A 12,018-nucleotide genomic window follows, 5' to 3' on the forward strand; every position below is an offset into this window, starting at 1 on the left:
AATTAATTAAACAACCAAACATGTTTATTGAGCAAGTACCACACTGCTGGCACTACATTAAGTGCTGGACATATAATGAAAAGCAAAGAGTAGACATAGTACACTGAGGAAATAACCATTTGGGATAGGCATGAGCATCAGGCAGTTCGGAAACAATCTCTCACAAGATCAGCAGAAAGTTGAAAGTAAGAAAATAGGGTTTTGCTCTGTACTTCCCTGTGGCAACAGCTGCGGCCCCTCGCAAAGAAATTAAGCCCGTGGTTAGGATTCCAGTCCCATCTCATCTCACCAGCCTCACAGCCCTGGAACGTTCTTAACAGGACACTCTTAATCGATTGCATTCCTTCGTTTTGCCTTGGCATCTCAGATGGTGGCATTCCCAAGGCTGATTAGCCCCAAGTTCCTTCCCTGTGAAGCCAAAGCCACCATGTAATTTCCATTAGACCTGAAAATGATCCTGATTTAAAGCTTATATGGAGCCCATAAGCCATTGTCTAATCATACTTAAGAATTTACTGGCCTGGGCTGTATGTTCTTCATTTTTTTAGTAGTAAAATCATTCTTCAAAACAGGTCACTCTTTGTGGACCATCAAATAAGCATAATGACAGACTAGTTTAGAATTGAGTACTAGAGTAAATGTCAGAACTCTGATGCTGAATTGCTCTGTGACTTTGTGTAAGCCACTTAACTTTCTTCCTTTCCTCCCCTGTTCTTTCAGCATCTTCGATGTGCCAGGCTTTAAAACTGGGCTTGGGGGTGGGGGGTAGAGAGTGGGTGGGTGAGAAGGGGAAGGGATTGGCCTCCCCCTGCTCTGGAGAGGAGCACAGTCTGAGGAAAGGGCTTATAAAGCAAATAACTCGAACCCTGTGGGACAGCGCTGTCATGAGGAGTGTGCAAAGCACTGAGAGAGCAGGCAGGAGGAAGGCTCGTTCCTCCCTGGAGACTACGCAGGGGAGTTTGACAACAGCCCAGAGGTACTTACCCATTAGCTGAATTCTGAAGAATGAAGAGGAATCCCCTGAGTGAAGAAAGGGAGAAAGACACTCCTAGTTGTTTTGTCCTTGAACAGGGATAATAATCTTGGATTCTGCTTAGCTCTCAGAAATATTCTGAGAATAGATACATAAGACACAACAGACTTGGGAGTCCAGCTCCTCCAGGAATGCCAAAGCCCTCCAGTCCCAGGAGAAAAATGGTGCCATGTTAGTCTTAGAACTTCTGGTGACCCCTATCTCTTGCACCAGGGAATGGTTTTGATCTGTTTCCTGCTTGCCACCTGCTTCTTTGTCCTCTCCTGGTCTATGCTGATGCTGGGCTGACACAGCAGTGGCAGCGATGGCTCTCAGAGCTGCTCTGGGAGAGGCCAGCACAATGCCCAAGGAGTGAGTGTCATCCTCCCGGCAGGGAAGCTCAGATCCCCTTGCCCCCACTGGAGGGGAGAGGTCGTTCTTACACAGGTTTCTAGGAGAAGTAAGCTCAAACTCAGCTGCACAGTTAATTCTGCACACTTGTTCCAGTAAGAGTCCCTTTATAGCCCCCACAAGCGAATATCTGCTGGAGGACCCCTGCATCAAATATCCACCATGACTCTGGTTGCCTCTGTATGGCATGGCTGCCCTGAGGATGAAGGGAACATAGTGAGTGTAGTGACAAAAGAACATGCAGAGATTTTTAAGGCAGCCTAAAGCCTCAGGATTATGGGGATTGAGTGTCTAATCAGTGAAACTGAAAAGGACAAATATCAGGTAATGCCACCCAGGCCCTGCTTCAGTGCTCAAAGTTATGCCAGGCACTGGGGTTCCTATGAAAAGTCCTACAAGCAAAAAACAGGAATACTGGCCATGTATGTCGCTTGCCATGCCATGAGAAGTTCCCGGGCCCCTGGGCCTTGTTGCCTCATCCACATCATGGTGAGGAGGAGAGGACCTAGCTTAGGTGATTCTTCGGAGCCCCGCCAGATCCAATAGCCCATGACCTTGGAACATCACATTTATGGAAGACTCTCATACCAGGAGAGACTGTGTTTATTACATGGGAGTGGGGATGAGAAGACTGACTTAACAAAACGGGATTCTAAGAAAGCATCATACACGCATATGAGAAAGGTGTTACATTTTAATAGGGTGTATTTTTGAGTACTCTAGTCATCTTCTTAGTCTTATCAATGTTAATAGCCTTTTTGTATGAAAGCAGAAAAAATAGTCACGGGCAGATTGTTTAATGTGTTATTACTCAAAATGATATAATGCTAAAATAATATAATGCTATCCTCCCTCCTTCTTGCCAATTACAAAGACAAGAATCAAAGAAAGTGTAGGAAGCGATGGAGTTGGAAGACACAGTTGGTTTATGAGGCAGGAAGGCCAGGTTTTAGACTCTCCCCCCAGCTTTCCATTTTTTTGACCTATAGCAAATAGTCATTACTTTTAACACCTTAATTTCTGTTGCTCTGAAATTAGGGGTGGTAATGCTGGCCTTGTATTGATGTGTTAGGGACGATTTAAGAATAATGACAGGTGTGCACTAAAGGCTTTTCTGAGATAAAGGTGCAAGGGGGTTGTCCATGCACACTACCTGGCTGCTGGTGGGATGTGTATATTTGGCTGTGGTGACAAGTTTTCCTATGGGAGTCTGTTTTGTGTGTTTTGGGTGTATGTGGGTACCTTAAGGGCTGAGTACTTGTATAAAATCCTCAGTTTTTTATGTTGTTGTTTTTAATACCTGATGGGAATCAACCTTTTCCCTTGGCTGCCCCTGACTCATAGAGCCTGAGGATCCCCAGGGCATAGGAACTAGGCTCAGCTGGGCTTAATTATTAACTAGGGAAGGCATTCTGAACTTCCTTCCTCCCTCCTTCCTTTCAATTCATCTACTCCTTCATCCAACAAATATTTATTAAGCCCCTCCTATGTGCTAGATACTGTTCTGAACAGGTGGTTCCTGCTTCTTTGGAACTTACACCAGCATGAGGAAGACAGGAAACAAATGGATGATATTAACATCATTTCAGATAATGATTTAGATGCAAAGAAGAAAACAAATGGGATGATGTGAGAGAAAGCGACAGGGGAGGTGGACTGCTCCACCTACAGATACTCAGACTCTGGAAGCCTGGGGTGGGGTCCAGGAATCTGCATCGTTAACCAGAAGGTCTCAAGATTCCACTGCAGCTGGTCCCTGGATGACCCTTTGAGCACCACTGCCCTGGGGAATGTTCTGAGTGTTTGGCCCTCAGGGTTGTGAGCTCCTTTGTGAGTGGTGGGAGTGGAGTGGGGTGTGTTTCAGGGTGAAGGTTAATTGCTCTGTGCAGATTCCCACCTGAAGCTCCCTTTTCCTGGCACCCTCCCTCAGTCCCAGCAGCTGCCTTCTGTTCAGGAATAGGCCTTGCCACCTGTTGGCCATAGCCTCAAACTCAGAGGATTAATATGTTCTTATCTGAAATGACACAAAGGGGAAGAGGGGGAAGCAAAATTGTTAACATGGTTCTCCTTATCTCTCCTCTCCCAGATCCTCTTTTGATCCCCCCTTCCCAGATCCTCCCTCCACCCTCTCAAATCTGCTGTGAGCAGCTGCTGGCCTCCTGGCCCAATGGGCCTCCTGGCCAGCTGTCTGACGTCACACATCAATCTTCCATCTTTACTGCAAATCTTTACTGATCAAATTTCACAATTCCAGGACTCCAGCCATAAAGCCCCTTTCTCTGGTATAATTAGTAATTAGAGGAAAAATGTCAGCTAACAGACACTCAATCCCCATCTGTCAAGTAAGGAAATTCCCATTCAAGCGGAGGCCCGACCACTCTATCTAGGTGATGGACCACTCACAATCTGCCTTTCTGAACTAGGTGGTTCTAGTGGAACAAGAGAGAGAGCTATGTTTCCAAGTGTGCACTGGGAAGTACACATGTCTCTCTGTATCTGCATAATTTAATTTCTAATTCAAAACTATCATTTCTTCCCTTCTCTCTCATCTTCTCTCTGTACTGCTTCTAATATTAAGTCAGTGGGAACATCATTAAAAGAAGTTCCTCTTCCTGAAGTACTTCTGAAGCCATGACTGGTGCCTCCTCACGATTCCCCTCAGAATGGGCTGGTCCCATCTGAAGGGTCATATTTGTGAAAAGGGAGACAAGAATGTCCTATGTGAGGCCTACGTGATACTTGTGGATTTGCATAAGTGAAGACATTCAGCTTAGGGATGTCTTTGCTTATTAATTGTTTTCATCACCTATAAAAGGATCTCATGAAATAGTTCTCAAACTCATGCTTTGCTGAGCTTGGGTTTTAGTTATTATTTGGCTAAACATGCAAATAGCACATGCCAATAGCACAAACAGGCAAACACACAAAATATTATAAAATTCCCCAAACTTAACGTGTTTCCAGAAAGAGGCAACAGTTTGCTGTTCTTAGTGTCAGTTGAATCACTTCGGGCTGGCTGCGTTACTTCTGAGACCTAAACTTGATGAGGACATAGAATCTATTCCGTATTGCAGAGGCCAGTCATCAAGAAGGTAAAATAATTTCAGACTTTGTCATTTGAAGAATGGTTGAAGATTCAGAGGAGAGAGGTCTGAGAAGGATTTTAAATATTTAGAGGGTTTTCATGCCGCAAGGGCTTATACTCATTTCAGAGCAGCACCCAGAGGTTAACTTGGGATTCCAATGATAGGGAATGGGGTTTTAGCTTGACGTACTGAGCACTGGAGTCAGAAGTCCTGGGATTGAATTCTGCTTCTGCTACTTACTAGCTGTGTGATGGTGTGCAAGTTTCTTCACCTCTGTATAACTGTTTTCTCATCTGTGACATGGGGGTAATGATTATACTTATGGAGGTGTGAGAATTAAATGAATGAATACATATAAAGTATTGCAACAGGGTCTGACACACAGTAAGCATTGGCTCTTTATATTACTACGTGAAGATGTGGCATGGCCGCCTGGCCAGACAGCTTAACATATTTATTTCAAAGTGTTTTCCACAAAACCCAACTCCTTGAAGATGACAGATTGACAGGTGAGAAAAGGGTCCTGAGATCAAATTGAGTGATCCCAGCTTTGAGATCCATGATATACAGGACATTAAAAGAAAGCAGTTCACTTTTTTTTTAACCAAATATCTCTGATTTATTTCATTATGGAATTTTCCTTCAGTGGAGAAATATATGGTCAAATATAGTGTTATATAAAACACTTTTGAGAAACATCTGAATGATAGAATTGGCCAATCAGTTGTGCTTGTGGGAAGGTGGCTACATTTTGATGGGTTGATTAGATTTGGTGTCTGGAAAGGACTTCTCTGATAGTGTTAAGTGTCTAAAGGTAGCTAGTGACATCACATTTAAACACCAATACTGACACTGTGGAGACACCCTATATATTGCCTCCCCACATCTCGCTGCCTTAAAACAGAGGTTTTAGAAGTGAGTGATGGGAAGCTACAGAACATTTCACTCATTTAACGTCCATGGAGAAGACATGCGCTTATGCCAGGCCTTGCGGTAAACACTGGAGACACGACTGGGATATTGCTTTAAAAAGTAATTTAGTAAACTCCACCTTTTACTGAATTTTTGGAGTCTTGGCTTCAATTGTAAAATGAGGGGGAGGATGGAGTAGGTTTGTAAGACCCCCTTCTTTTCCAACAGTCCCCAATTCCTCACCACTTTATAAACTGAGATCCCCAATGCTCCATGTTCCTGTCACAGCCTGGTAACAGCCAGCTCATTCTGTGATATTTTAAAGTCTTCCTCTTAAGTCAACCATCTTTAATTCACTAATTATTAGTTTGGCACTCTTCCTGACCTCTTTTTTCATATTTTTTTCTCATTCCTTACTTTCAAAGGGGAAGATTTGAACTCAGAATGCCAAGTGTGGCCTCTCCTAGGGCTGCAGTGATCATCCATCTTCCATTCACTGGCAGGATGATTCTGTCTCCAGCTAATTCTGTTCCCACAAAACATTGCAAACTCATGTGTTTCTGGTTACTTGCTCCCAAATGCATTACTTTGCATTTTTCCAAGTTGAATTCCATTCCATTCCTTTCTGCCCATATTTTTATAATCTCTTAATATCATTCATGTGTTCACTGCCTGCCCACACTGGGGTCTGCTTCTTCTAGCTTGGCACCATCTGCATGTTCCATCAATATTTTTTCAAGGACACTGGGTCTAGTACATCCCCTCCCCCCCGCCCCATGTCTCTTTACCTATTATCTCACAGCTCAACACCTGGTCTTACGATGGCACTCAGATCCTGGGTTGCCTTTGCCTCTTAGTCAGAAACATTGCTGGCAAATGCATTTAAAATTCCAAATGTTGTTTATTCCTCTAATAATTTCTTAGTTCTTGTGGATTTTAACCTCTTGGTTTTGGATACTATCATTAAAGTAATATTGTTCAACATCTACATTGTAAACAGGAAGAAACAGGCCCAGAGAAGTTAAGTGTGCAATTGGCAGGGCAGGTATGGAAGAAACCAGCATTCAAAGTTGCCACCTTCCAGATCATGAATGGAGAGGATGCTTAAAGAGCTGTGCTAACCTGGAGATGGCACAGAAAAGACAGGAAAAGGGCATGAATGAAGGAATAATGTTATTAGTTTCCCTGTTCTGATAAAGCTGCGTAACTGTGGTGCCAATTTAATCCTCAAACCCTGAGAGTCTCCTTCCCCCTAGGATGTACTCATATTGTAGGACACATGCCGATGCTCTCTCCCTTTCCTAAAGCCTCTAAGAGGCTGCAGGGGCCTGCCCAGTTCCTGGGATTCTTCTCCATTCCTCAGTGGCCTTCAAAAAGATCATAAGTGGTTTCTTTCATACACATTTGTTTTTGCTCAGGATTTTAGGTTAATTTTTTTTTCTGTTAATCTTTGTGCATTCGGGATTTCCAAAAGCCTGCTAAAATGATTTACAGTTCATCTTACTTTGTGCTATTCTTATGGCTTCCTAATTTACCAATCATTTGCCCAAACCGTGAAAGAGGTCTAAGAGTCTAGTTCATTATTTTCTATTGCCTGGTTATTACTCATCGACTTATTGAGAAGCATGGCTTCCCTCCAGTGCCTCCTGCATCATGACAATCATAAACGAAAAATCTTTATTCTCTTAAGATTGTTATGCTATCATTGTCATTCTGGTTTCTCCTCTGCCAAGTTTTTCCTCCAAGTCTTGACTGAGGCTGAGTCTACATGACACCAAAACATCCAAATGAAGAAGAAAAATTTAGTCGAACCACTTAGATGTTTCTTCACCAAATACAGATGTTTGGCAAGTGTCGACCATACTTCTTGATAATCAGTGATTCTCCCTAAAGTCAACATTTTCATCATCCTGCCTTAATTAAAAAGTCATTTTAATGGCCTGACTTGTGTGCATTCTCTAAGAATGGTCGATTCTGGTAGCTTCAAATCCTGTGTGACAAGAACTTCTGATTCGCTAGTTTGATCAGAGTTGAAGTAAAGACGCTTGCCCTGGGTGGATGCTTCATTGTTACTATGAGGAAATGTGGGTCAGGAAGTGGGCATTTATCCCAGCATAAATAAATCCAGATGCAAAAGAATTCAGAGTCAGGAACTTGAATCTTCCTTGGCTGTAGAACTGTGGTAAATATTTCAAAATATCTGCACTGTCCAATTCTTTCGGTCTGCATAATTTCTCTAACATGTCCCTTAATGTAATTAAATGAAAAATACATAGTTTGCATTTAGACACTGATTATCATTCTGAAAGATTTAAAACACTGAACACATGATACCTTTCACATTTTCTCAATAGTCTAATGAGAATAGTTTTATTATCTTAATTTATCAAATGACCAAAGTGAGGCTGAGTTTCACACAAAAGGTAGAAAACATTTTAACTACGGACCTGAGTCTAGGATTATAGATTTAAGGAACCTTAAAAATCTTTTAAAGAAAATCCGCATCCAATGCTTAAGCCTCCTCCCCATCTGGTGCATGTGTTGAGTGGTTAGCTAGGTAGTTCTAGAAGTTCTAGAGACAGAGAATGGCCTTTTTATTTTTTTTTTCCAAAAGAATTCAACCTTCCGGGGGTTCCAGTCAACGAAACCTGAACTCCCCCTTGGCCCAAAAAAAAAAGCAAGGTGGCCCTTTAAAATGGTAAAAAAGAATAAGAATTGGGAATTAAAAAAAATTGGCAAAACCCTTAACCCTTAACCAACAACTCCGAAAATTCAACCAAAAACCCCCCTCCCCCAACAACCCCGCCCCCCACAACAAAAAGGCCTAAGGGGGTCCAATTGGCCTAGAATTTTCCTAAAACAACAAAAAAAAAAAAGGCCGGGGCCTCCCCAAGCCGCCCCCCCCCGAACCTCCCAACCCGCCCGGAACCCGGCAAGGGAACCCCAAACGGGAACAAAAAAGGGGGGCCTCCAACCCGGGCCCCGGGGCCGCCAAAAAGGCAACCCCAAAAGCCAAGATCCCCGAACAATGGAAAACCGAAAAAAGGTAACCTCCAAAGCAAGTAAACGCCCCCCAAAACAACAACCAACAACAACCAACCTCCCCCGGCCAGGCCCCAAAAAAAGGGAAGGCCCCGAAAACTGAAAAGGCAACAAAAAAGGTAAGGAACCCAAAAAGGAAAACGGAACAACCAAAGAAGGAAAAGTTGAACCGGCAAGCAAGCAAACAACAACAAGAAATCCGGAACCCAAGGGAAAACCGAAAACCCAATTTAAAAGCCCCCCTTTTGTGCTGGGAATTGCTCCCTCTTCTCACCCGTGCCACGCCGAGACTCCCACACATCTGTAGTCTCTTTGCGGTTCTGACAGCCATTCTTGAGGCTCCAGTGGTGACTCCTCTGGCAAGAACAACTGAACTTGCCTCCCACCTTTTAGTCTTCTTCCAGATACAGCCTAACATTGTCTGGTCCAGAATTTAGACTTCTTTGAATTGTGGTTTGTACCACTGGCACCTTGGGTTTATGAAAAGGGTAAAATTTCTGCCTTGGAATATAACTATAAAAATCCCTAACCTAATTTTCCAGCTGACGCAATTTCAAATGAAATGGCTTCATGTCAGGAACATCAACATCTGGAGGAGACTCTAACAGATCTTGTGATAAATTAGCAACTGCTGTGGGTCAAAGGTTCCCCTAATTCCAAATTCTCAACCTGGGAAACACTGAGGCAATAAATAGAACAACCACACATACTCTGCAAATGCCACAAGGGGTTCAGTGGGAGACAGTGGAGACGAGCAGGTCAGTCTCACGTGGGCAGAGTTGGCAACCTCCATGGAGTTGCCCCTAGCTTGCATGAGTGGGTGGCGTGCAAACCGGAGGCAACTGGGTAGCCTCTGTTTTTGGCCTGTGCCATGTCTCAGCAGAACCTGGCACATCATTGCATCCCACAAACAGATCCAGTAGGTAATATTGGTAAACACTTGATGGGGAGGTGGCGGGGAAGAGCATTTATATCACAGGTTACATCAGGAAGCTTCACCAAATCCTGTTTAAGCATCTCTGCTAATACCACAGAGGTTCCCTCTGGATTCTTGCCACATCATCATTCCTCTCTTTCCAGTTCTTCTCAGGGCAGCCTGTAGATCTTCCTTTCCACCCCAGCTCCCCCTCTGGGCTGAGGCTCCAGCCCTACACCAGACCATCCCAGGATTTCTCTCTTTCCCTTTTCCTACTCAGAGCGTTGTTGCACCCCTCTCAGCCTCTAACTGGCAGCTCCATACTCATGGCCCCACTCGGCAAGCAGAAGACTCGTCCTGGAGTCCACTTGTCTTAGATAGGAGGGATGGGAGTACAGTGGGGGTTCTCACAAGTCTTCCCTGACACATGGGTAAATTATTTAAGACAGTATCTAGCACAGAGTATATGTGCCAAAACAATAGCTTCTGGCATTACTATTAAATAATATTGCAATAGACTGAATATTTATATCTCCCCCAAATTCGTATGTTAAAATCATAACCTCTGAGGTGACGTTATTAAGAGGTAAGGCCTTTGGGAGGTGATTGGCTCATAAGAGTGGAGCTCTCATGAATGGGATTAGTGCTTTTATAGAAAGATACTCTGGAGAGCTCCCCACTCATTTCGACCAAAAAAAGTTACAGTGAGAAGACAACCATCTATGAAAACTGGGCTCCCACCAGACATCGAATCTGCTGACACCTTGATCTTGGACTTCCCAGTCTCCAGAACTGTAAGAAATAAATTTCTGTTGTTTATAAGTTACGCAGTCTATGGCATTTTGTTGTAGCAGCCCAAACTAAGACAAATATTATATCCATCTGTTCCAACATATTCCTCTTTGGACTTGAAATCCACATCAATCAACAGTCTATTGATTTTCAGTTTTAAGGACTTCAGTGGTGCCAAATTTTGGCATGCAAAAGAATAAACTTGTGAGGACCTCACAATGGTTCCTGCAAGATTCTATTTCTGTAGCTCTAGGAGGGGACCCAGCTTGTATCTTAACAAGCTCTGTAGGTGATACAAACATAAGTGGTCTGTGGTCTACCTTTAGGAAATACTTTCTCAGGACTTCCAATTTCTTCCCATTATCAATAAATTTCTTCCCTTCCATCCCTGCTGCCAGATCAGTATTTGTGAAATTCAATTCTGACTGTGTTCACTTCCCCAAGCCGGTGTGCTCTCCCTCATCACTCTCCTGGACCATGGCCACCCCGACCTCTCATATCACGCTTGAGTTATCCCAAATCACCTCCAACTACTTTCCTTGCTCTTGCCCTTACCTCCCTACAGTGAATGCTCAAAACAGTAGTTGGAGGCTTTCTTTAGTAATACAATCTAGACATGTCTGCTCTGCTGAAAATCCCTCAGTGGTTTCCCATCTCATTCAGAGAGAGAGTCCTCATAGCTGCCTGCATGGCCCCTGCAATCTGGCCCAGCCATCCCTCTGGCCTCCTTTCTTTCCATTACACCCATTCTGCTCCAGCCTCAGAGTCCATGCTGGGGCTGTTGTACTTTCTATTCTTTCTCCTTGAACAGAAGTGGGATTTGCTAACAAGAATGAGATCCTTGGGTGTAGAGCGTCGTGTGGGTGTCTGAGAGAACTGTCGGAAGGCTCGTGTCCAGTCAAGGCCTGTCCCAGACACAGCTGCAGGACCCTGATGGCTTTGGCTCTTTCTCCACTGCCCCTACGAGACTGTGAACTTTCTAAGAATGACACGTGCACCTGGTTCTTCCATGCACCATTACCCGCCTTCCCCAACATAAGAGCTCCATAAATATTTGTCGAGGAAGTATATAAGTTTATTGCCATATTGAAAGGACTTCCCTGCTCTGTCTACCCTTGGTATGTACAGATCCTAGCCACATGTGGGCCAGTTATCTTTGTCATCCCTGGTTTCATGCCATAGGGCCCATTAGGCCCCAGGAGTCACAATAAGAAGAGTGTGATTAGATCGGCACAAACCCATTGCAACTGAAGAAGAAATACACATGGTTTCAGCATAGAAATATTTGCTGGGCTGAAGTTATAAAGAGCCGGAGAAAACCACTGATCTCTCCAGCAGTTCTTTGTCGCATGGAGATTCTGCCTTTCATCAGATGCCTATCTGGAGCCAGGGACTCAGCTGTTGCGTTTCTTGTGTTCTTATGTTGTGTTTCATTCAATGTTACTAAGGACGGTGTTGTCTGCATCATGCAGGAGAATTCACAGAATGCACAGAATAAAATTTTCTTAGGGGACAGGGAGGGAGATGCTCCCCTTGAGCAACTGGTTTGTTCTTATCTCAGACACCATGATTCCTATAACTGATTATCTTTCCCTCTTTCAATTTTCTGGTTTTTAGGAAACTTAGAATTGGATTTACAGTCCACCTGCAGCAAATATACAGGATTTTATGGCCTTCGTGTTTTACATCAATCATTTTCTATATTAATCATTAATCATCTTAGTGTTCTACACTTATTTTTTTCCCATTGATTTTCTCACTTAAACAAAAACCTTTTTACTAAAAGTCTTTTTGTAATCTTTTAAAAATCCTTTAAAAATATGTCAGAGTTTAAAAAAATAATAATC

The sequence above is a fragment of the Propithecus coquereli genome, unplaced genomic scaffold (genome assembly GCF_000956105.1).
Source record: "Propithecus coquereli isolate 6110/MARCELLA unplaced genomic scaffold, Pcoq_1.0 Scaffold197, whole genome shotgun sequence".
In the NCBI taxonomy this organism is placed as follows: Eukaryota; Metazoa; Chordata; class Mammalia; order Primates; family Indriidae; genus Propithecus; species Propithecus coquereli.